Source organism: Panthera leo, chromosome A1, assembly GCF_018350215.1.
Source record: "Panthera leo isolate Ple1 chromosome A1, P.leo_Ple1_pat1.1, whole genome shotgun sequence".
NCBI lineage: Eukaryota > Metazoa > Chordata > Mammalia > Carnivora > Felidae > Panthera > Panthera leo.
Window position 1 is genome coordinate 211,420,312 of NC_056679.1, and position 24,095 is coordinate 211,444,406.

Sequence of the window (24,095 nt, forward strand, 5' to 3'; positions counted from 1 at the left end):
ATGTATGTATAATCTTTTTTAAAAATCAGTTTACAAAGTTCTTCATATTATTTTCTTTATTCTCCCACCAACTCTGTGAATATCATTATCTTTGCTGACAACTGAGGAGACCAAGGCCCAGAGCAATCAAAGGGCTTCTTCCAGGCCACCCAGAGTATCAATAACAGGGGAACTAAAACCATGATTTCAGACTCCACAATACCTGCTTTCCACCACTGCCATGCTTTGTGAGAGCATTTTAGTAGAGTTTTCAGAAATGTTCACGTTAGAGGAAGAGAAAATGCTAATTACATATTACTTTTGAGCCCTAATCACCACTAAATTCCTGGTATCAAATTTCTAATTGGCTTGTTAATGAATTGACCAAGATAATCCTCCTACTAGATGATAAGCTACTCAATAATTGGAAGTTAGCTGCTGTTATCTCAAGGATGTGTGAAACCTAAGCCTGGCCATTCTAGGGGGAAAAAGGAAGCTGATCTGATAGTTGTGAGGTTTTCCTTGCCCCTGACCACACCCCGCCCCATTCGAACAGACACGCTCTGGAACAGCATGGCCATTGTTACAACCTGATGGTACAGAATTTGGTCCTCGGATATCAGAAGATAAATTATGTTAGCTTGAGAGTCATCTTGGCCCTGTTTAAATGCCTCCCTTTCTAGGTCCCATTTTCAGAGTCAAGAACAAACTAACTTGTTCATACTTTACAGATGAACAGACTTGATAAGAAATAAAAAGGAGGCTGATGCCAGCCTCTTGGGTGTGCGACTTGAATAGTGGCCCAGGATCCCCAAGCTCTTGGTGAATCCTTTGTGGTTGCCATCTTGAGATTCTTAAGGTTTGAACAAGGGGCTCTTCTTTCTCACTTTGTGTTTGTCTCTCAAATTAAGCAGCTGGTCCTATTTGGTACTGCAGGATATTAGCCTCAGAGATAGTGATCCTGCCAGATTAGAGTGCTGCCAAGGTTTTAGGTCTCCCCCAAAACTTGGAGATAGGCCAACCTACTCCTGACAGATCCAAAAAAGTGTAGGGTCAGGACAGCACAGGGGCCAAAGAGCCTCTAGTCCTCAGCAAAGGCAGAAGGCACTGCCCAGCCCCTGGCAGAAGGTTCCAGCTTAGTTGAAGCCAATGAGGTAGATGCCTGGTGCTCCTACCCCAAATGTGAGGGAAATATGAAGTGCCTCCAGGAATATAATACTAGTCTCATTTGGGACCTTCTTCCCACATACCTACTTAACCTACTTAAGGGAGTGTTGGCATGGTCATATGGGAAGCATGTTCAATATCCAATAGGCTACGATCTTTTGGAACTTTTAAAAAACTCTTTTATTTTAGAAAGAATTTTGATTTTTTTAATCCTAACATTTTTATTTAGTATAAAACAATATTCATTGAGAAACACATTTCATTACTGATGAGCAGAAAAAAATTTAAAAATCACCCATGGTCTCACTCCCAAGAGGTGATCATTATTAACATTTTTAAAAATTTAGTTTAGGGGGGGTTGGAGCAGAGAGAGAGGGCGAGAGAGAATTCCAAGCAGGCTCCATGCTGTCAGCGCAGAGCCTGACATGGGGCTTGAACTCACAAAACTGTGAGATCATGACCTGAATGGAAATCAAGAGTCAGACACTTAACCGACTGAGCCACCCAGGCACCGCCATTATTTATCTATTTATTTTAATTAATTAATTAATTAATTTAAATTTACATCCAAGTTAGTTAGCGTATAGTGCAATAATGATTTCAGGACTAGAATCCAGTGATTCATCCCCCACACATAAAACCCAGTGCTCCTCCCAACAAGTGTCCTCTTGAATGCCCCTTTCCTGTGTAGCCCATCCCTCTACCCACAACCCCTCCAGCAACCTTCAGTTTGTTCTCTATATTTAAGAGTCTCTTACGTTTTGTCCCCCTTCCTGTTTTTATATTATTTTTGCTTCCCTTCCTTTATGTTCATCTGTATCTTTAATTCCCCATGTAAGTGAAGTCATATGATATTTGTCTTTCTCTGACTAATTTTGCTTAACATAATACCCTCTAGTTCCATCCACGTTGTTGCAAATGGTAAGATTTCATTCTTTTTGATTGCCAAGTAATACTCCATTGTGTGTGTGCATATATGTGTGTGTGTATAAATATGTATATGTATGTATATATGTATGTGTATGTATATGTATATATATGTATATGCATATATGTATATATATGAATGTGTGTGTGTGTGTGTGTGTGTGTGTATAGAGAGAGAGAGAGAGAGAGATATGACATCTTTATCTGTTTATCTGCACCAGTTTGCATTTTCACCAGCAGTGCAAAAGGGTTCCTCTTTCTCTGCATCCTTGCCAACATCTGATGTTTCCTGAGTTGTTAATTTTAGCCATTCTGACCAAGTACCCCATTATTAACGTTTTAACATACACACACATATATATATATATATATATATATATATACACACATACACACATATAGTTATTTTTATTTTCATTTCATTTTGTTTTCTTTTAATTTTAATTTTTATTTTCATTTAATATTTTGAGAATACAATCGCATGCCATTAGATATTCCACCACTGTATCACAATAAATCTACCATGATTGCAATCACATTTATAGTTTATTGAACTAACCTCTGGCTTGATATTTAGATTAATTTTCATTTCTTGCTACTTTATACAGTTCTGTGATGAACAGGTGTGTAGCTAAATTTTTGCAATCACCCATGTCTACTGTTTTAGAATAGTTTTCTGGAAGCGAGTTATCTGAGTAAAAGATATGAACATATCGGGGCGCCTGGTGGCTCAGTCGGTTAGGTGTCCGACTTCAGTTCAGGTCACGATCTCCCGGTTTGTGAGTTTGAGCCCCGCGTCAGGCTCTGTGCTGACAGCTCAAGCATGGAGCCTGTTTCAGATTCTGTATCTCCCTCTCTCTGCCCCTCCCCTGCTCGTGTTCTGTCTCTCTCTCTCTCTCAAAAATAAATAAACTTAAAAAAATTAATAAAGATATGAACATATTGAAAGATGCTTGTCTAATTTCCTTGCAAGACTGTTGTACCAATCTCCATTCCCATCAGCAGTATATGTGAACTTGGGAAGTGTTTTTAGAGTCCTATAGAGCCTGGGTTTTGTGACTGGGTGGGAGGTAGTGATTCACACCCAAAAGAGGCTCCTTCTGGACTCTCATGGAATTTCTAGAATTGCAAAGGGTCAATAGAACGGAGGTGTACATGGCAGTCATTTTATGATTTGTAGTCTAGGCAACTAGTGTGGGGTGAAAATTATCCTAAAGAGATTACTGCCAAGAGGTTGCTCAGATATTTTATTTGCCTATAATTGCACCTTCTACTTATACGTAACAGCGCGATCACATGGTGCTGAATCAAAGATTTATAAAAATTGCACTAAACCCATGTCCTGTAATTTGAAAAACAAAACACAACAAAACGAGCCTTTGTGGGTTGTTTTTTTGTTGTTGTTCTTTATTCAATCGTCAGTAGTCATTGGTTGGTTTGGATTCCATGCGCCTCTCCCCTTCCAGCTTTTCTTTTTTGTCCACTGGAGAAGCACAGGTTGTATGGTAGTTCTGACCATTCAAAAGTGAGCTCCTTGAACTTCAGCTTCCTTTGTAAATAAAAATTCCAGCTCAGATCTCGTTCATACTTATAAACACCGAGCCTCCTAATCTCCATGTCTCTTTTGGAATCAGATTTCTCTTTAGGGATTCATGTATAATCCTTTTCCACAAAGCAGGCCTGCATCTGAGCTTCTGGAAACAAATCAATATGAGGGAAACGCCAGTAAATCTACCAGAAGTAAAGCTGGAATTTGGAGGTTCAGTCAATTGTGGGAGCCCTCACATTTATTTATTTATTTTTAATCAACAAAGATTTTATTATTACACTATGGTTGTGATAGATACAGAAGAGAATCTGAATTCTTAAAAATTATAGATCACATAAGGTGTTTCTAGTAAATGGGTGTGATGTGCAACATCATTTAAAGATAAATCTCCCCTGTGCCTTATGGATCATACTCCAGGAATACTCTCTAATGTCAGGAAGAACCATAACCCACGAGCGTGGTAGGCAGTCTTTTCTAGCGACTAGCGGTTTGGGTCTGTGGTTTGTTTACTTTCCTACACAAAAATGCAATGGATTATACAACCTCTGGAGTGGGCAGTCTGAGAATTCCCAGGGTACAATGGCTTATTCTTTTTAAACGCATTAAATATGAATTGGCCATTTATCATTAGTAATAGCATACGTTATTTTCTTGATATCATCTCTTTTTTCTCCTTCTCCTGTGCATATCCCTGTTTTCTGTTTCCAGTTGCTCGCCCACATTAATTTTCTTTGCTTTTAGAGCTTACTCACACATCTCCTTTTAGTTTTCTTTGTAACAGCTCCAACACATTTCTTTTCGCATTTGTGATTTTTGCTTAGCTTTCCTCCTTGTTTTTTCCACCAAACCCTGTTTATTTTCATTTTCTTCCCAATGGTCTGATTTCTCTCCCTGCCTGTCATATTTAATTGAGGTTTGCTGCGTGGTTAAGATGAAGAAAGTCTTTTCTTCTCATGCTCAAAAAGGAAAGTGCTGCTATATAGTTTTAGCTTCTAGATTACTACCTGTCTTGAATAAGATACCCAGTTCTATCCTTTGTAAACCCAGTCACGGTACAGCTTTGTGCTCTGTGTAGAACACACCAGGGACACGCAGGTTCAAGATGCGTTGTTCCGAATTCCCAGTGTTGCTTTCTTGAACGCGATGGAGCATCCTTATCACCAACTTCACCCCTTTCTTTGTCTCACCGCTCCGGCTATTGACAGATGTTTTGGGCTAGAATTCGCCCCTTTTGTTGAAGGGGAAATTAGTAGCTCTCAGCTCACTAATCAAAACCCAAGAAATGTTTAAAGAGAGGCATTAAATTCAAATTATCACCTCCAGAGGCTCTCTCATTTGCAGAATAAAAAACACTTCAAGGGGCATTGAAAAAGAATTCTGGAGCAATGAATAGTTAGAAAGTGTGGTTTGTATGGGGAAGCATTCACTCTGCTTGTGCGTCTTTGTCACCGGACATGTTTCTCTCTTTGGGAAACTCTGTGGATCATAGGTATCCATGTGAGGGAAACATCATATACTTTTTTAAGGTCTTGCTCATTCTTAAATGAGCATGTGGTGGTGGTGGGGGGGGGGGGATAATGTGAATTCTAAAATATAGAGCATCTCAGACTCTCCACTGAGTCATTTCCTTGTTCTCATTAATTGGCTCATACCCAACTACAGAGTGGAAAGCTATTTTTATGCATTTGCTCACAACTGAGAGATCTAACACAAGATTCAGCCAATACAAGTTGGCGGTTTAAAAAAGAGAAAAAGATGCCTTGCTATATCTCATTAAATGAGGTCAACAATAGGTTTCATGTTTTGAGATGATCTTTGCTGTCTAAAGCATTTGTAGATAGGTTAAGAATAATTTGGGGGCAAATCAGTGCTTGGAGATAAAGATGATATTCTCTCTGTCCTCCTTCTATCATTTTCCTTCTGCTGTATCTTGGGGATATTTTTCCTTCGTGCTTGACTTTTTCAGGGTGGGATGGGTTGAAGCTCTATCAGACATAAGTGCTCTGCAATAAAATGTGACTCACCGCCCCTCTCCACTGTACACGTCGTAAAGGCTGTAACTCAATTGTGCGGCTGACTCAGTAATTACCCAGCACCATCTTTATTGAAATTATCAAGCAATCTAGAAATTAGAAGTGAAATAACCCATGAAGTCATCCCGACCTGGCTATTCCGGGCCCAGGTAAGAGTCTTTTCCAGGCCATTCTTCTGTTACTCTTTCAATTTAGTTTTATAATCACCAGTCATACAACCACTCTGTTCATTAATTTGGCACATTTCTGTTCCAACTAGCTATCACATAAAACTATAGAGCGGATCACTAAGAAGCACAGCACATATCCTGAGATTAAGTAGCACTTATTTTTCAAAAAATAACAGATTGGAGGCCAGTCTGTGAAACTCAGGAAAACCCATAAGATTTAAGGAGGTTATTTATGAAGCCTGATCTTGGTGCTGAGGGTGGAGTAGCAAGGCTCACTCGGGACAGACTTTGGGCATTTTGCCAGTGGAGAAAGGTCTATGTGTCTGGGGGAATGGACTGTCCATTGAGCCATCTTCCCCCTTCCAGCTGTCAGTGCTGGGCATGGGATGACTAGGAGATGGAGAGGGGCGGGCTTGGATTAATTTTTTTTTTAAGAAAATGCCATGAATCGGGGCGCCTGGGTGGCTCAGTCGGTTGAGCGTCCAACTTCGGCTCAGGTCATGATCTCACGGTTCGTGGGTTCGAGCCCCACGTCGGGCTCTGTGCTTACAGCTGGGAGCCTGGAGCCTGCTTCAGATTCTGTGTCTCCCTCTCTCTCTGCCCCTCCCCTGCTTGCACTCTCTCTCAAAAATAAAAATAAACATTAAAAACAAAATTAAAAAAAAAAAAGAAAATGCCATGAATCAAATAGCTTTCCTAGATGTTAAGGGACCATGGATTCAGCATGAAGGAAAATTAGAAATCATTTAGTCCCACATCCCACAGCAAGAGGTAAGTCCTTTCTAGGGCATTATTGACATGTGAGCAGCCGGCTTGCATTTGAATCTCCCAGGGGCACTAACCTACCCTGGAGCCCATTCATTCTGGTTTCAGATGGCTATGTTTGTTTTTCATGATCCTGCATAATTTACTTCTTTGAAGCCTTCATCTGAATAAGCCCTCAGGAAAATTTAGCTGTTACTATTGTTATTGTCATTGGCTTTTTTACTTCATGAAAAACACCTAAAGGTTATCAAGGTTTTTATTCCTTCTCAAGGCTAATTTCTTTGATTGCTTAAACCCATGAATTAGTTCCCAGATCCCTTAATGTCTTGGCTTCTCTCTTTCTCCCTCTCGCTCTCGCTCTCTCTCTCTTTCTCTCCATGTGATTCACCAGCCACCAGGGCAGTGACCATGCTTCTTGTGATCTACTCTCTTTGACATTTCCTGGCTCGATTCATTCCAAAGAAAGGGCTCTTTCATCTCTCTGCTCTGTGCTGATCAGAGACAAATGCCTAAAGCAGAAGACTAAGGTTGTGATTGGTTGACATGGGTGAAAAACTCTCTCTCTCTCTCTCTCTCTCTCTCTCTATATATATATATATATATATATAGGTACATAGAGAGGAATTCAAGCCCTGGTTAGCAGTTATTTGCTGAAGGAGAACTGGGTAGGGAAAGTGATTTTAAATAAGTGATCAAGGACATAGCAAGCTCAAATTCAGAAAGAATTTGATGATATTAAATAGAAATTACTTATTTACAGATTGCTGTTTGTTCACTGAAAACTAAAACAAAAAAATCTTCATTTCTTGGAAGCAAAGTCATTTCTAGCTCAAATAAACTGAATTGTAAAAGAATAAGAGACACATGGGAGATTAAAAATAGTGTGTTTTTCATTGCAAATATTAGATTTTTAAGTTGTTCTTGCATGGTCTGGGGAAAAAGCACAGCAGAACCAGATTCTTCTTTCTTGATGCAGACAAAAAATGAAAGTAACAAGAAAGTAGAAAGCCCTCCTAAGTTTGATTAAATTATCAACAGTAAAGGAATAATTTCTGAATCATATTGATACCTGCCCTATGTTAAGCAGCACATATAAAGGTTGTTGGTTTCCATTTATCCCCTTCCTTTTTCTTCACAGGACCCTGATTTTGTGCGAGTGTCTTCCTTTTGCAAAAGCAACCCTGTGCTCCCAGGAAGGCTGGCCCCAGTCTCGGGGTGTGAACTGTGATCAGCTCAAGTCATGGCAGTCTCTTTCTCTTGCAGGTGAGCACTGGCCTCTCTGGCCAGTGAGGAAAGAAAGAGATGCCTACATTGGGTTCTTTTGGAAAGGACTGTACAGGATTGTACAGGGAGAGACAATTTGTTGTTCTACTAGGCATTATCACATCTGGATGTGATGCCCGGAACTGTAACAGTCACTTTACAACATGGGTTGGGGGGGGGGCTGGCCCGAGGATGAAACCCACATGTTGAGCATAACTGAGCTGACAGATGGCACAACCCTGGGGGTCTGAGGTTAGAACTGAAACACTGAATTCACCAACCACGGAGCTACCTGTTAGGGAGTGAGTGGTCTCCAAAATTTGTATGATGATGTCTTAATCCCCAGTACCTTTCAATATGACTACATTGGGAGTTAGGGCCTTTCAAGAGGTAACTAAGGTCAGATTAGTCATATGAGCGGGCCCTAATTCAATCTGACTAGTGTCTTTGTGAGAAGAGGAGATTAGGACATATGGAAAGAAACACCAGGAATGCATGCACAAATAGAAGGCACTCATGTGCAAGCCAAAGAGAGAGCCCTCAGAGGAAACCATACCATCGACACCTTTGAGCTCAGACTTCCAGCCTTCAGGACTGTGAGAAAGAAAATATCTGTTATTTAAACCACCTAGTCTGTGGTGCTTTGTTACTGCCGTAGTCTTTGTAAGCTAATACACTGCCCTGCCTTTGGCCTTCTTGCTGTATAAGGCTGTACGATTTTTTTTTGTTTGTTTGTTTAAGTCACTTGACTGGGGTTTCCTGTCCTAACAGAGTTGTTAAAAACACACAAGAAAGGTACTGTAGCCGTGTTTTTCTATTGAGAATGAAAGCAAGTCTAAAGATAGGAGATGTAGCCATAACATTTAACACTGAGGACCAGAACACCATAGAGAATCATCCTGTTGACTGTCATAAACGCAAGGAGTAGCAGGTCATTTTTTTTTTTTTTTACTTTTTTTTTTTTTTCAAATGCCAGGGTAGGGCTTTTTTTCACTTATTTTTGAATGCCAGGGTAGGGCTTTGGTCTCTGTTCTCCCAGCCTTCCCATAACTGGACATGGTGATGGGGCCTCATGAGGATATGGTTAGTGGTCAAGGGACAGAATGAAGCTGAATGTCCATGTAGGGGTGTAGACTGATGACTATGACCTCAGCTAACCAATCAAATTAACTAGCAACAGATGAAAAACAAATTTTGACCAGCTTCAGGGAATGAGAATTTATAAAGTCCTAGGTAGTAGTTAGAATAGGACAGCAAAAAACTACTCCATTTTATGAGTCTCCCCCTACTAATTTAGGCTACCCCAAATTCTAACTTCAAAACAGAAAGTTGGGCAACCACTGGATAAAGACAGATCAACTGCCAGCATATAAGTATTATACAGTTTATATATACTCAAGCCTAGCTCTGAGCTATGAAATAAGAAACGTCTCTCTCATGACTAATGCAGTTATATTTGTCGGACCAACTATATTTTTCTAGATAATAGTTGTCAGGTTGACCATAGCCACATTATTTCAAGCTTTCAATTCTTTGATTCACATAGCTCCTCTTTGGTCTTCCTGCCTCCAGAACATTCCCTTCTAACCCATTCTGCTCCCTGGTGAAGCTTCCTAACATCACTTTCATTATTTCTTCCTTTACCTCCAAAACATTCATGTGACTCTAAAACTATTGAAAACAACCTTTAAAGTATCTGCCTGGGCTATAGTCCTATATCCCTTCTCCAAGAGTTCCTTTATCCCGGAGATGAGTCCCAGAAGCTATGATAATCCCATATGGCATCAATTCTTTCATTGTACCAGGAGTGGACACACAGATTCTCCTTCACAGAAATTTTGGATTGGAAGTCAAAGATGCTGGTAGCTTCTGCTGGTAAACTTAGAACTAAGGAGCTATAAATGTGTAAGTTATGGGGTGGATTGTCTTATATATTCACGGGGAACAAAAAAATCTGTTTTGCAGAGGGGAAAGGATGAGAAAGATATGCAGAGAGAAACTGAGGTGAGAAAGGACATGACTGGAATGGGGTTGAGGGATCCAAACTAGGAAGCCTGTGGCACTAGCTCCTGAAACCTTTTAATTCCTGGTTCCAGGCCTTGCAGAGACCCAGTTTCCCACTTGGCTGTAGAGTTCCTCCAGGTCTCTTTGCTTTTAGGTTAACTCACTCCATTTGGCTTACACTACTTTGAGTAGCTTTCTGTTATTTGTATCCAAAACCATTTCAGCCTAGATAAAGGTAAAGTCCAAGCTTTTGGCTTGATATTCAACACTATCCACAGGTTAGCCATCATATGTGGTTTTCATCTTTATCTCCCTCTGCTGCCCTGCATGGAACTTCATTCACATCCTTCTCCTTTCTTTCCTCCTCTCACACCTTACACATTTCTGGCTTGTTCCTTGTTTCCCATCGTTTCTTCTACCTAAAATACTGTCCTTCTTCTTGGCCGACTTGGACCCTATGCATTTTTAAAGGTCAACTCAAGTTTGCCTTTCGATAGAAATTCTTCTACAAGCTTCCCCGCTCTCAGCAATTTCTCCTTCTTTTCAACTTCCATAGTGCTTGTTGTTTCTGTTTTTGGGCAACAATAGCTTATGACAAATGGAGAAAAATATGCTGAAACACCCTGATGACAGAAACTCTAGCATTTGAGTTTGGAAATAATATGGGAGATTAAGGACTGTATCCCTGAATGTCAGAACAGAAGAGTGGTAGCAAAAATATGTTTAAATATTACCATTAATCAAATAATATCCAATCTGTTGGAGAACATGAAATGTGCCTGTTCATATGACTTTGTTTAGCTTAATCAACAATACCTACATTGAGTGTGATGAAACAACTCGAGGAGAAGAGCTAGGGATGGACAAACAAGCGGATATGAAGGAGAAGATGGACACTGAAGTATTGGAGAAGATGGAGATCGTAGGGATAGGAGTTGATAGATCAGGGAGGAAAGAAAAGAAATGAAGAGATAGAGCAGGTCTTTCTGCCTCCTCTTTGACTTTCAGGTAAAATAAACTTTAACCCTGACTCTGTCACTAGCTCCTCCCTCAGAAAAGGAGAAGGAAGAGAAATTAAGAGGGGGAAGTAAATAAAGAACGGTAGGATGAGGGGCACCTGGGTGGCTCAGTTGGTTAAGTGTCCGACTTTCAGCTCAGGTCATGATCTCTCAGTTCATGAGTTCAAGCCCCGCATCAGGTTCTGGACTGACAGCTCAGAGCCTGGAACCTGCTTCTGATTCTGTGTCTCCTTCTCTCTCTACCCCTCCCCTGTTTGCACTCTGTCTCTCTCTGTCTCTGAAAAAATGAATAAACATTAAAAAAAGAAAAAAAGAGAAAACAGTAGGTTGACAAGGAGGGCAAGAACCACTGCACCCCCCAGGAAAGGTAGATTTAGGATCCCTAGCTTCCAGCCCAGTTGGGATATTCTAGTCTTTATGACAAGAATTAACCTGTAGTGACAGATTAGTATTTTTAATAATGAACATGTGAATTCTCTTAGCCCTGCCTACTCAACGACATTCACTCAAAAAATATTTATTTCACTCTTTATCATCAGATGATTTGTTAGTGTATGGAGTAATCACACTCATCTCTCATTGTATATTACAGAAACCACAACCACCACCTGAAAACTCTGGCAGTAAACAGCATTTAGCCATAGCCACGTGGATAAGGCTGCCTTTTTGAGTCACCATTGACCTTTTGTCCATGAGAGCTTCCCCACTCCTGTCTGCCTTTGCGGTTTTCCAAGGCTGATGCTCCATGATTGGTAGCTGGGTTGGGTCCTTTTTTCTCTCAGTACCGGCTCCCCAAGTTGTTTAAGATAACAAACTACATGAGCTTACTTAGATATATCTCCTGGTTGCCATCTAGAGACAGCCTTGTAGAGTTTGAAGCCCGGAACATATCACACTTGGTGTCTCTGAGCTCTCCTTTGACATCTTTATTCAGTTGTATCAGAATATCCAAGGCTATTTGGAGGGGAAAAGATGTTACATACTGATTTCAGTCCTGTTCGTGGAAAATTGAAAATATCATTGCATTACATTTATTTCTCCAGCCTAAATCCATATGGAGACCAACTCTGTATCGAGTATTGACCTTGAATAACCCATAGCCTACTGGAAAAACAACCCAGAGAATTTATAAATCATATAGATTAATACTAACTTCTTTGTTTTTAGAAACACTTATACAAATAGTAAGCTACATTCTCTATCAGCTCCCCATTTCCCACTCCCCATATTTCCCCTAATTCTCTTACTTCATTGTTTCTTGGATATGGCATTAACTAGTGTAAAGGTAGGCACATTGTCTGTGTGTGTGTGTGTGTGTGTGTGTGTGTGTGTGTGAGTGTGTGTGTGCATGTGTGTTAATGTAAGAGAGAAGCGCTCTCATTTAATGGTTCGTTTTTAAGAAAGTAAAACCTATCTCTTACCACAAAGCCATGCTGCTAGATTCTGCTCCATTTAACCCCTTTTAATTCCAGCCAAACATATAAGACTGTTTCTTAGCCTTTCTTCTCTCACCTGAGAAATTAGCATGGGCTGACTGAGTCTGTCGTTTGGAAGGTGTCTTTCATTCAGGATGCATCTCTACTTCTGGAGTGAGTAAAGAGCTTTTCCAAGGGTTGCACATATCGTTAGGCTCCATCAGGATGCATTGGAAGCAGTTCGGCCTTCCCTGACTCCTGGCAGAGTCATTTTTTCCTTAAGTGGACACATCAATGAACTGTTTTTACCCCACCCTCCATCAGGGCCATGGCACCCTAGGGGGTACAAAGTGTCACCTTGAGGAAGTAGGAGTTCTGGGTGTTTCTTTGTATTTTCAATTTTGTAGCCTTGGGATGCTGGAAAAGTTAGGCATCATTCCTCAAGTCATACCAAATTTGGTATGATGTTTCAGGACTTTAAGATCCTTTAATTGGAGGATTTTAACCCCCAGTTCATCCGATTGTGTTTCTATGATTCACTGTCCAAATCCAAGCCACAGTTCCGTGATGAAATAAGAAACAATTTCTTTCCTGAGACTCAAACCACAGATATGACTGAAAGGTTCATGGCAAGGGCAATTCCATCCTGTCACACGTCAATCAGCTCAGCTTGGAACTACAGAGCAGGAAATTTTAGGTTCAAAGAGGTATTGGCACAGGGTCTAACACACACGAGCTCTTTGGCAGACATTTGTTAATTGATTAATACAGTCTCAACACCAGATGCTACCTTTTCAGAGCCTCATTTTCCTCCCTATAGATATTGGTGAATCCACGTTTGATACAAAAAAAAAAGTGTCAATTACAGAGTAACATCAGTGATTTGACAAATAAAGTAAACCCTCTCTCCCTGCCTGACTACATAATTTGTGGAACCAGTACAAAATGAAAATGCAGGAGCCCTTGTGCAAAAATTATTAAGAATTCCCAATGGGAACCATAAAGCGTTAAACCAAACGTGAGGCTCCTTCAAAGTACAGATTGGACCCTGTGAAGCTGGCACTAGCCCCGCATTTGATTAACATCCATGAGCGCCTACAGTTTGCCTCCACTGGGCCTCTCTTTGTCATGCACATCACCTTCTACCATTCTCACCGCAACCAGGAACCTCTGAGAGGTTTCTTAACTTGCTCAAGGTCATACACAAGAGCCTGTGTACCATGCCAGTTTTTTTCCCACCAGACAGATGTAAGTCAGTTCTGAACAATAATTTCACGTACATGGCCTTGTATAATCTTCCCTCGTCTAGTTATGCGGATAATGATCATTAACATGAACTGAGAACTTACAGTGTGTCAGGCGATGTTCTAGTTGTTTTACGTGTATTTACTCATTTAATGCCCAACAGTGCATTCATGCTGCTTTTTTGGTCAAGTTTTGAAAGAAAATGGAAAGCACAACTCAAAAGATTAACTGAAGAGATTTCAATGAAGGGACTACTTCATTAAAGGTATAGATAGGATTAAGGGGATCTTTAAAGAATGTGGATACACCTGGAACCTGCAAGAACAGGAAACTGTTAATGTCCCAGGCTGGAGGGAACAAGGAGAAAGGACAAGGTCACCAGAATGGGGTGACATCTTTAGCCGTGGCAGACAGGCTACCTATTAGGTGCTGTGGCCATGGTCAAGGAAGACAGCCTCTGCCCACAACCTGGTAAGGAGGGATAGCATGGAGGACAGATACTCCAACCTCCTTACTTGCTGTCTTCAAATCTCCTTCCCAGGGCCTCCCTATGGCCTAACAGAAGGGAGCCTATGGGCTGAAGTCTTTAGGGATCAGCCTCCCAAGACGCAGAGCAGATAGAGAATGGCAAAGGCTACTGGAGAAAAAAAACAGAGTATTTATCCCCATTTTACAGATGGTGAAAGGAGACAGAGAGGCTAAATAACTTGCTCCAAATCACACAGGTAATAAGTAACAAAGCCAGGATTCAAATACAGTAAGTCTCAGAGCAGACCTGAAGCACTCAACACTATGTTCTAGAACATGTCCTCCAATGGTATAGAAGCCTAGCTTGGGGCCATAAATGATCTGCTACCAAACTTGTGAATTTGGAATATAATCAAGGAAAGCCAGCCTGAACAAATGAAACTAAATTTTAATAGTTTCAAATGTGTGTAATTAGATTACCTTCAAGATGTAGAATAATCAGAACTAGGCCTGCAAAGCATTCCCTGGGAAATGGTCTCGGGGGATTTGGTTTTAAGAAGGGAGGTGAGTAGTTTGAAGCTAGCTACATTAATTTCAAAGCAAATGAATAATCCTGAAACAGAGTCAAAAGCACTTGAAAAGTTCAATTTCTTAAGTAGGGTACATATTCTTTCCCCAGTTATATTCTTTGTAGCTTGCTTAGATCATGCATTAATTCAATGAGTATGTATCCTATGCGGCAGGTGTTGTTCGAGGTGCTGGGATACGGCTGTGGACACAACAGATCAAATCTCTACTCTGAAGGCACTTAAGCTCCAGTGGCAGGAGACAGACAATAAACAAATAATGAGTAAATACGTGACAGTGCTACGAGGAAAAGTAAACAGAGTCAGGATAGAAAGTGACGGGGGAGGGAGGAAGACACTATTTGATATAGAATTATCACGAAAGCTCTGTCTGACAAGAAGACATTTAAGCGGAGAACTGAAGAAAATCTCTGTGACTTTGGTGGTGCAGTTGTGAACTTTGGTCCAGTTATACCAAAGAGAAGTTCAGCTCTGGAAGGGACCACAGAGAGGCTCACATTATGTAAATAAAGAAATTGGTTCCCCGGGGAGGTGAAGCCCTTTATTTAGGCCCATACTGTAAATAATTATCAATGAAGCTTATGCTAAAAATTACATATTACATATTGGGATACATTATTGGGGTGCCTGGGTGGCTCATTCGGTTAAGCATCTGACCTCAGCTTAGGTCATGATCTCATAGTTTGTGGGTTCGAGACCAATAACTGGCTCTGTGCTGTCAGTGCAGGGCCTGCTTTGGATCCTCTGCCCCCCCCCATTCTGCCCTCCCCCCCTCAAAAATAAATAAACATTTTAAAAAGCCCAAATATTATTGAGCCCCCATATGTGCCAGGCACCCAGGCTCACGCTTTTTGCACGAGATCTTATTTTGCTGATTCAGAATCAATTTCAAATATATGAGTTTTTATTATGATTTGAGTTTTCTCTTCCTTGACGCATGGGCTCCCTTTGTGTGATATGTCCAGATGCCCTGGAAGAGAAGTGAAGTGCTAGCGGTTGTGGCTGGCAGAATGTCACTTATGGGTACTTCAGATTCTACGTCTCACTCTGTTTCAGCCCCTCCCCCCAATCGCACTTTGTTTCTCTCTCTCAAAATTATATAAACATTAAAAATTTTTTTTAAAAAAGAATGTGACTTATGAATTGCATTCTACCCCATCTTTTAATAAATCAAATATTTATTTTCTTTTTTGTAATTTGAAAATTAGACTCTGGGGCTCAAGTGAGCTGGCTAAAAATCATACTCTCTCCTTAATATTTCTTATCTATATTTCTAAAAACAAATGCTTAACAGCTGAGTCATTGTCCTCATATGGACGGCTGGACAAAGGGAGAAGAGTTTAGGTAGGAGGACAGCCAGATGTTCAAGCCCAAATCAGAGGCTGAAGTTGGAGCCTCAAGGGGGAAGCAGTGCTGGGATGTGACACAAGATACTCCCAGGGCGATATACCAAATGCAGGGTACAAACACATGAACAGGGTCAGTGGCCAGAGTGAGGGGATGGAGATCTGGACAGCGCCTGGGGGAGGGGGCTGCAGGCGAGAAGGGAGACCAAAGGTTTAGCCAGCCCAGGTGTCAGGGACCAGAGCAAAAGCGAGAGTCTCATGTGAAAGGTGATTCCCATAGTTGTACTTCTCCAAAAGCTCTTTCAAGGCCCAGATTCTACTTCTTGCAGGGTTGGCAATTACTTTTAATATAAACTCATTTTGTTAATTAATTAATGTAAATTTTTAATGTTTATTTTTGAAAGAGAGAGAGAGAGTGCGCACTAGAGAGGGTGGGGAAGAGAGAAAAGGGGACAATCTGAAGCAACTCCATGCTGACAGCAGAGAGCCCGAAGTGGGGTTTGAACTTATGAACTGTGAGATCATGACCTGAGGCCGAAGTCAGACATTTAACTGACTGAGTCACCTAGACGCCCCACCCTAAACTCATTTTAAATAGCATCTTAAACTTTAAAAATTCTTCACATATACACGCTATCTTAGTTAATCAGTAAGATAATGAATGAGGGTAAGAATTTTATAGATGGGAGAATTGAGGTCTAGACAGGGTGAGAAAAGGACTCAATGTGTGATAATGAGCTGATGGCAGAGCAGGGACTCAAACTCAGGTCTTCTGACCTCCATCTCTTGTATAGCTTTGACTCAGACTACATGGCTGTGTGATGGGAAGATGGAAAGGAATTAAAATCAGTGATAAGTCGAGGAACTTTAAAGTTGTGGAACTTGTCCGACCATGGGAATTCATATTTCTTAAGAAACAGTAATTTGCCCATGTCATTCTCCCTTCTTCTTCTCTGGGAGGCCAATCACTTTAGTTGCAAAGGAAGATAACGTTGTGTCTTTGGCCCTTAACTTGCAGCATTCAACCTAGTTGAACTTGAAAACTGCCAAGGATCTACTTTCCCTGGGCTCCATCATGTGAAGTTCCACAATAGTTTTTGTGGTCTGAATGTAGATCCCAAAGGAGAATATTCACCACTGACTGCTCACTTTGGCTGATTCTATTCTACACACTTTAGGACCTCCCATTTAGTCTTCAATATGACCCTATATAGTAGATACTATTATTATCTTTAGATAAGGGAACCAAGGCACTGGGATGATAAGTAACTTGGTCAAAGTCAGACGGGTCATTACTGCTCCACCCTTAGACCCCCAGCATTCATGTTTCCCATTTATGACAGAAGCTTCCTACTAGGAGGTCTTGGGACTCTCCCCCTGAGGGTTTTCTCTGGCCATAGGATAGTGCTTGGTCCAGGCACCAGGGCAGGTTGGAAGTTCCAGGAATTAATGCCCATCAGACAGATCTCAATCAATGAAACTGGTGGAGAAATACCCCAGCATCCTTTTCCCTTGAATGGGACATTCTGCAGCATGCTCCATCTATATGGTCTCCAAGGTCCCCTCTGGAATTGAGCTTGATTTGATCACAATGTTGAAATCCTCCTTAACACACTTTGTATTTGCTGTCTTCATTCCAGCTATCACCCTCTAACTGGTGCTTCTTGATATCATCTCCCATGCAAAATATCTGTACTCAAATCTTTGTCTTGGGATCTATTTCTGGAGACTCAAATGAAGACAGATCAGCCACCAGATCTGCTGATCCGACCACACAGGATATCATCTGGAGGATTTTGGAATGGCATCATAAAAGCTTAGCTAAGACGCTAGCTTGGACACTGGTCTCCAAGATGCTATCCAGCACTGTGTCTCTAGTAGGTAGAATACACAGATCCAGGAAATAAAAGTAGTAGTAAGTGGCCCTCTTACCGTCATTCCTAGTGAACCACTTGGGGAGTTTGTGTCTCCTGATTTTGCAACTTTGGTTTCTACTTAAGATCCTGGTTCCTGAAGTGAGTGGGCAGTGAGGGCAATGTCTGAACAGAGGAACATAATCAGGGTTTCAGTAAATCTAAAGTTATGTCTGTCACATGGTCATTTTAAACTTCTTGGGCCAGTGGTCCAGCAAGCCAAAAAACTTTTTAATGTATTTATTCATTTTTGAGAGAGAGAGAGAGAGAGAGAGAGAGAGAGAGACAAGCAGAGGGAGAGGGAGACAGAGAATCCCAAGCAGTCTCTGTGCTGGCAGCACTGAGCCCGATGCAGGGCTCGAACTCATGAACTGTGAGATCATGACCTAAGCCAAAATCAAGAGTCAGACCCTTAACTGACTGAGCCACTGAGGTGTCCCAGCAAGTCAAAAAATTTAAAAAGTTTTCATACTGGCAGGGATAATTGACCCTGATTATCCAAAGGAACAGGCTTACTTCTGCATAGTGGGAACAGGAAGAAATAGGTGAAGACCTCAGAGGACATCTGGGGTGCCCCCTCCCTGCCCTGATGCATTTGTACTGTGAATGGGGCAATTGCAGCAACCACAGCCTAATGAGGACATAGACACCTGGAGGCTAGACCCCTCAGGGATGAAGGTGCAGCTTAGGCACACAGCCTGAACCAGCGGAAAGACTGGCTGAGGCTCAGGAGAACCCAGAGCAGGGGTAGAGGAACCAGATAATAACAGCAGAATCAGAGCCTTAGGTCTTCACCGCAGTAGAAGATACTGTAGCCTGTCTCAGTCATATGTCTGTTATAAATGGTTTTTCTTGCAAATTGTGACCAGCCACCTTGAACACTCAGTGACAAGACAGACGCATGAATGGATCTGAGTGATGACAGGGGGGGACTCTAGCAGCTGCTTCTGGTCCTCCACTCACATCTGCTCTGTTCCCACTGGTCCCAGGTAGGCAAGCACACCCCCACTCTTGCCCCAGGGGAGAGTTTCAAGCAATTACAGACTTTAGACTGCATCTTAAAGTTGTAAATTAAAAAGTTTTGGTCAACAACAAGGAATAACAACAATAACAACAGAACGCTCTGAATGGACAATGGCCTGGGAAGAGGTTTGCTCTTTTCTTACAGCAGGAGGCAGTCGCCAGTGAGTCACTACCTCCAGAATCTGAGCTTTGTGGCCTGGAGCACTGAGAACTGGCCAGCCTGATCTGTGGAGGTGGCCTGCTAGGGTGTGAAAGTACAAAGCAGCAATCGTGGGTCTATCACTGGGTCATGTCCCATCTTGGTTATCTCATAAACTGCGTTGGCAAGAAACACATGCATTCTCAAGTTGAGAAGAATTTAATAAAGAGACTACTTGGAAAAGTGGGCACGACTAGGGGACACTAACAAGGGAGAGTGAAGCACCCCAGACCTGGAAATACTGAGGAGCCACCTGAGGCCACGGGGTGTCACCAGAATGGAAAGCAAGTACAGATTTGCCTGTAGGGGAGCCGCAGCAGTAGCTGTGGCTTTCAGTGGAGGAACATTGTCACTGTTATTGCACTGTCCTGATATTACAATACCCGTTCCTGGATGTTGGTGCTTCCTGCTGGAGCCCCCCGTGGCTGAACCCAACTGGAATCCACAGTACAAGGGAGCCAGACTGAATCAATCCATAAAAGCTAGCCTCTGGGGTACAAAGCAGAGTCCATTGTCAAGGAAATACAAATCTAAGCCACAATGAGATATCACCTCACACCTGTCAGAATGGCTAAAATCAACAACAGAAGAAACAAGAGAGGTTGGCGAGGATGCAGAGAAAGGGGAACCCTCTTGCACTGTTGGTGGGAATGCAAACTGGTGCAGCCACTGTGGTAAACAGTATAGATTTTCCTCAAAAAGTTAAAAATAGAACTACTCTATGATCCAGCAATTTACTACTAGGTATTTACCCAAAGGATGCAAAAATACAGATTTGAAGGGGCACAATGCACCCTGATGTTAATAGAAGCATTATCAAGAGTAACCAATTACAGTAAGGCCCAAATGTCCATTGACTGATGAATGGATAAAGAAGATGTGTATATATACATATATATATATTGGAGTATTTCTCAGCCATCAAAAAGAATGAAATCTTACCAGTTGCAGTGACATGGAAGTTAGTCAAAAAAAGACAAATACCTTATGATTTCACTCATATGCGGAATTTAAGAAACAAATGAACATATCGGGGACGGAAAAAAAGGGGGAACAAACCATAAGAGACTCTTAAAGATGGAGAACAAACTGAGCATTGATGGAAGGAGGTGGATGGGGGATGGGCTAGATGGGTGATGGGTATTAGGGCACTTGTTATGATGAGCACTGGGTGTTGTATGTAAGTGATGAATTATTGAATTCTGCTCCTAAAACCAATATTGCACTGTATGTTAACTAACTAGAATTTAAATAAAAAACTGAAAAGGGAAAAAAAAGAGAAAATTTTATTATATTAGTGGAAGACAAGACTCACAAAATGGAGCATTTTGAAAATGGTCCATAGGTGTGTCAAATTAAGGGCTAAACTGAACACTACAAACTCTATGTGTTGTGGGAGCTCCAAGAAAGGGAGAATATGAGTAAGAAGTAATCAAGAAGTGGCACTTTGATGAGGACATGTGCTCCACAGAGAGAGGTAAGGAATGTCCATGGATGGGAGGTCCAGGGAGAAAAAGAAAGTAGGCAGAAGGAAGGCCAGCCAGTGGAAGAGGAAACTGATCTAACCAGAGGAGAGAGGTCTAGGAAGTAGTTGATAACAGTAGTTGTAGATAATGAGAAGTTTGAGGAAGAATGAGGAAGTCTTGAGAGCTCCGAAGAGGAATTAAGACTCAATCTGGAAGCAAAGGACCTCTTGGTAGTTGAGGAGGGCATTAACAAATGAAAGAAGAGTGTTAGGAAGGTGAAGACTTCAGGAGTAAAGGAAGGGACGGAAGAGAAGAGAGCTATTAAAACATGCTTGTGCAAAATGCCAAGGACTGAGATGAGAGACAGAGAGTTGAATCACCCTTCCAGAGAAGGACCAGCCAGACTTGGTGAGCAACTAGAGTGGATGAGACAAGGATGACTCCATTTGTTTCCATCATGTTCAATAAAGGGGACAGGGGACAGATGGAGAGAAGAGTCATGTGTGCATTCTGGTCATTTAAACATCCTGAGTGGAGGTTCACTAAAAGGAAATAAAAACTTCCTCTCTAATTAAAGAAGCAAAATGTACCTTTTCATTTGCTGGCAGGGGGCGGGGGGTGTTATGGATATTGAGTTTTACAAAAAGCTCCTAGATCTCCCCTTCTGATAATAGGCAAGGCTTTGAGTAAATGTCTCTGAAATTAGAAGCTTTCTTCGTATGTCCTGAGCTGTGTATGACTCCAGGCTGGGGGTTCAGAAGTCTGGAAATGGGTAGAAGGAGGGTTTCCCACCCTGCTTTCCATGGGGGAGGTATGCCAACATGTTCTTGCTGGTCCAAAAGAGAATTCTAAACAAGTCCAATTTGTTGTCTTGTTAAATCTTGAAGAATTCAAAATAGGTCTTTATTAATCAACCAGTCAAACACTATTTACTTGTTGAGCAAAAATCTTGATCTCCTTTGACCCTGGAAAGGATTTGTATTCATAGCGTCCCTTGGCCTAGGTTCATTAAAATACACACTTTCATTTTTGTTAAGATGTCCAAAGAATTGTTCCCAGAAAACTGTTACCACCAGTAAATTGTGAACTCCGTAATCTTTCCATGAAGATCTTGCATTCCTTGACATCAAGTCCTTTTGTTAAATAAGGTGCCTCCTTGCAAAATGAATAATTAAGTAAATTAATGAAATAAAATAATAAACTTGGCTTCTCTGATAGAGGGGCAGTTTTTGTTTGCTTTTGGGGAAGCCTCAATTCAAGTTGTTACATGTACATGATTTATAAATAACTCTTCTCCCCACCTATCTCCCTCTTCCTTCCCTCCTCTCCCATCTCACCAGATGAGAGCTGGATTTATTTGTTCTTATAAGCCTTATAAATAGTTCTATTTTATACAAATTAAAGGAAACTGCTATTCCGCCTTGAAAGCAAACAACATACTTCAGTCTGAAGTATGCCTCATGTTGTGTGACATTTCTTCCAAAGAATGTGTGTGTGTGTGTGTGTGTGTGTGTGTGTGTGTGTGTTGGTGCTGATGGGGGTGGGCCAGCGTGATTGTGCAGAGGAAGGGAAGGGCAACATAAAGTTTTCTCAGAACCTGACGCGGTGAGTATGTGGCATCAGTGTTTGAAGAGATAACAAGTGCTCACTTTAAAATGATGGCTCCCACGTAGTCTCTATCAAACTTTTGAAGAGACTTTACAAGACCAGACATAAAAAGGCATTTCCTGATTAGCTGTCAGGAATACTATGTGTCTAGAGACATGAATCACATCCCCTGTTTGTACGTTCCATTTCACAACAGGAACATGAGAAGCACCCGCCCAGTCCTTACCAGCTTCAGGGAGAAGGGGGAGCTATCCAGTTTCCCTCCTGTGGAGCGTTCGCCTTAATGCCATGCTCATCTGGGCTGAGACAGAGCCTGGCACCAGGACCAGAGAAGATTGGAATTTAGTTGGTTTGATAGCATGGATAGCCCAGTCAAGAAACTCAGCTCCACAGTGAAGGGAGAAAAAGAGAGGGCTATGGTTTTCCCCATGTAGTAGGACTTGTGAAAGTGATCCGAACCACTGGACTCAAGGAACATGACCAGTGCTCTAACACTTCTGTCAGAACTAGCCATCTGTACTCCCCTTTGTTCCTTTTCCAACCAGATGCTGCCATTTTCCTTTCTTACTTGTTTTTTTTTTTAACCGAAGTATAGTTGGCACACAACGTTACATTGCTTTCTGGTTGACAAGTCTGTGTGTTATGCTGTGCTCTCCACAAGTGTGGCTACCAACTCTCAGCCTGCAGCACTATTACAATACCATCAACTGCAGTCTCTGTGCTGTACCTTTCACCCCTGTGACTTATTAGTTGCCTTTCTTACTCTGCAGCATGATAAGTGGTAGAGCAGCTTCCTGTTTCAGCCGAAACGGAATAAGGAGCTCCTAACCAGACTGTAAACTTATCTCAGTTTCATGCTCACTTTATGGTTCCTTCATCTGTATAGCATTGCACTGTTTTCCATGAAAGTTTGGATCCACTGCTTCCTAGCGACAAGTGACCATTGTGTTTGCCTCCACCTCTGACTTACTGGTTTGGATTTCTGATCTACCATGTTGGCAGGATCTCTGGGACGGCGGGCTTCCCACTACGACTTGCCTACCTGTCTCTCTCTCCAAGGATCCTGGGGTTAGCAGTAAGCACAGTGGTGCGCATCTCTAAGGCCCAAGGGACTGGGGAAGGAGAGGTTACTGGAACCTGGGAAGGAAGGGAGTATTGTAGAGCAGACGCCTGGAGAAGAGTAGTGATGTTTTGTCGATGAGAGAAGAGAACTTCTACTCTCCTTTTCCCTTCTCATCAGCTGGTGTTCCCAATGTCCAAACCCAAAAGGAAATCCAAGGGCATAGGAACACTGTCAGTGTGTAACATTTACACTTTACATTTTGGAGGCAAGAAACCAAGGCTCCGACAGTTTAGGTCACTTTTCCAATTTGTAAAGCTGGAAACGGAATCTAGACACGTGTGACTTTAAAATCATATCTGTAAACCACTATACTAGATTCTGTCTATAGGATAAATTGTAGGATAAATTGTTTTAACCTTCAAATCTGATATTTTTTTCAAATCTGATATTTTAACTCCTTGCCCACCTACCTCATTACAAAGTCCAATTTGCAGAGAACCTCAGAACCTTCCATAGCATATGACTATGTCATATTGTCTGGATCCTGCCCCCCAACATTACATTGATTCTCCTTGTCTTAGCAACTAAATATCTGTTCGCTAATACCACTTGTATTACTAACACTTTCTATAGAAACTGGACAGCTCTTCTTTTTGGAATCAAGGAATGGTGCACATAAGTCATAGGGTTCCCAAGTATCCAACCAAATGCCATAATATAAAAATGTTGTCCTGCCAGATGCTAGGCGTATACTGGCTAAAACCGAGAGGTAGAATGATTAACCTTAAGAAAGAATTCCGAAGGTGAATAACTATATATTTGGGGGTGTTTATTGCTGCGTTATTATAATTGTGAACCATTAGAAGCAGCAGAAGCATCCCACAAC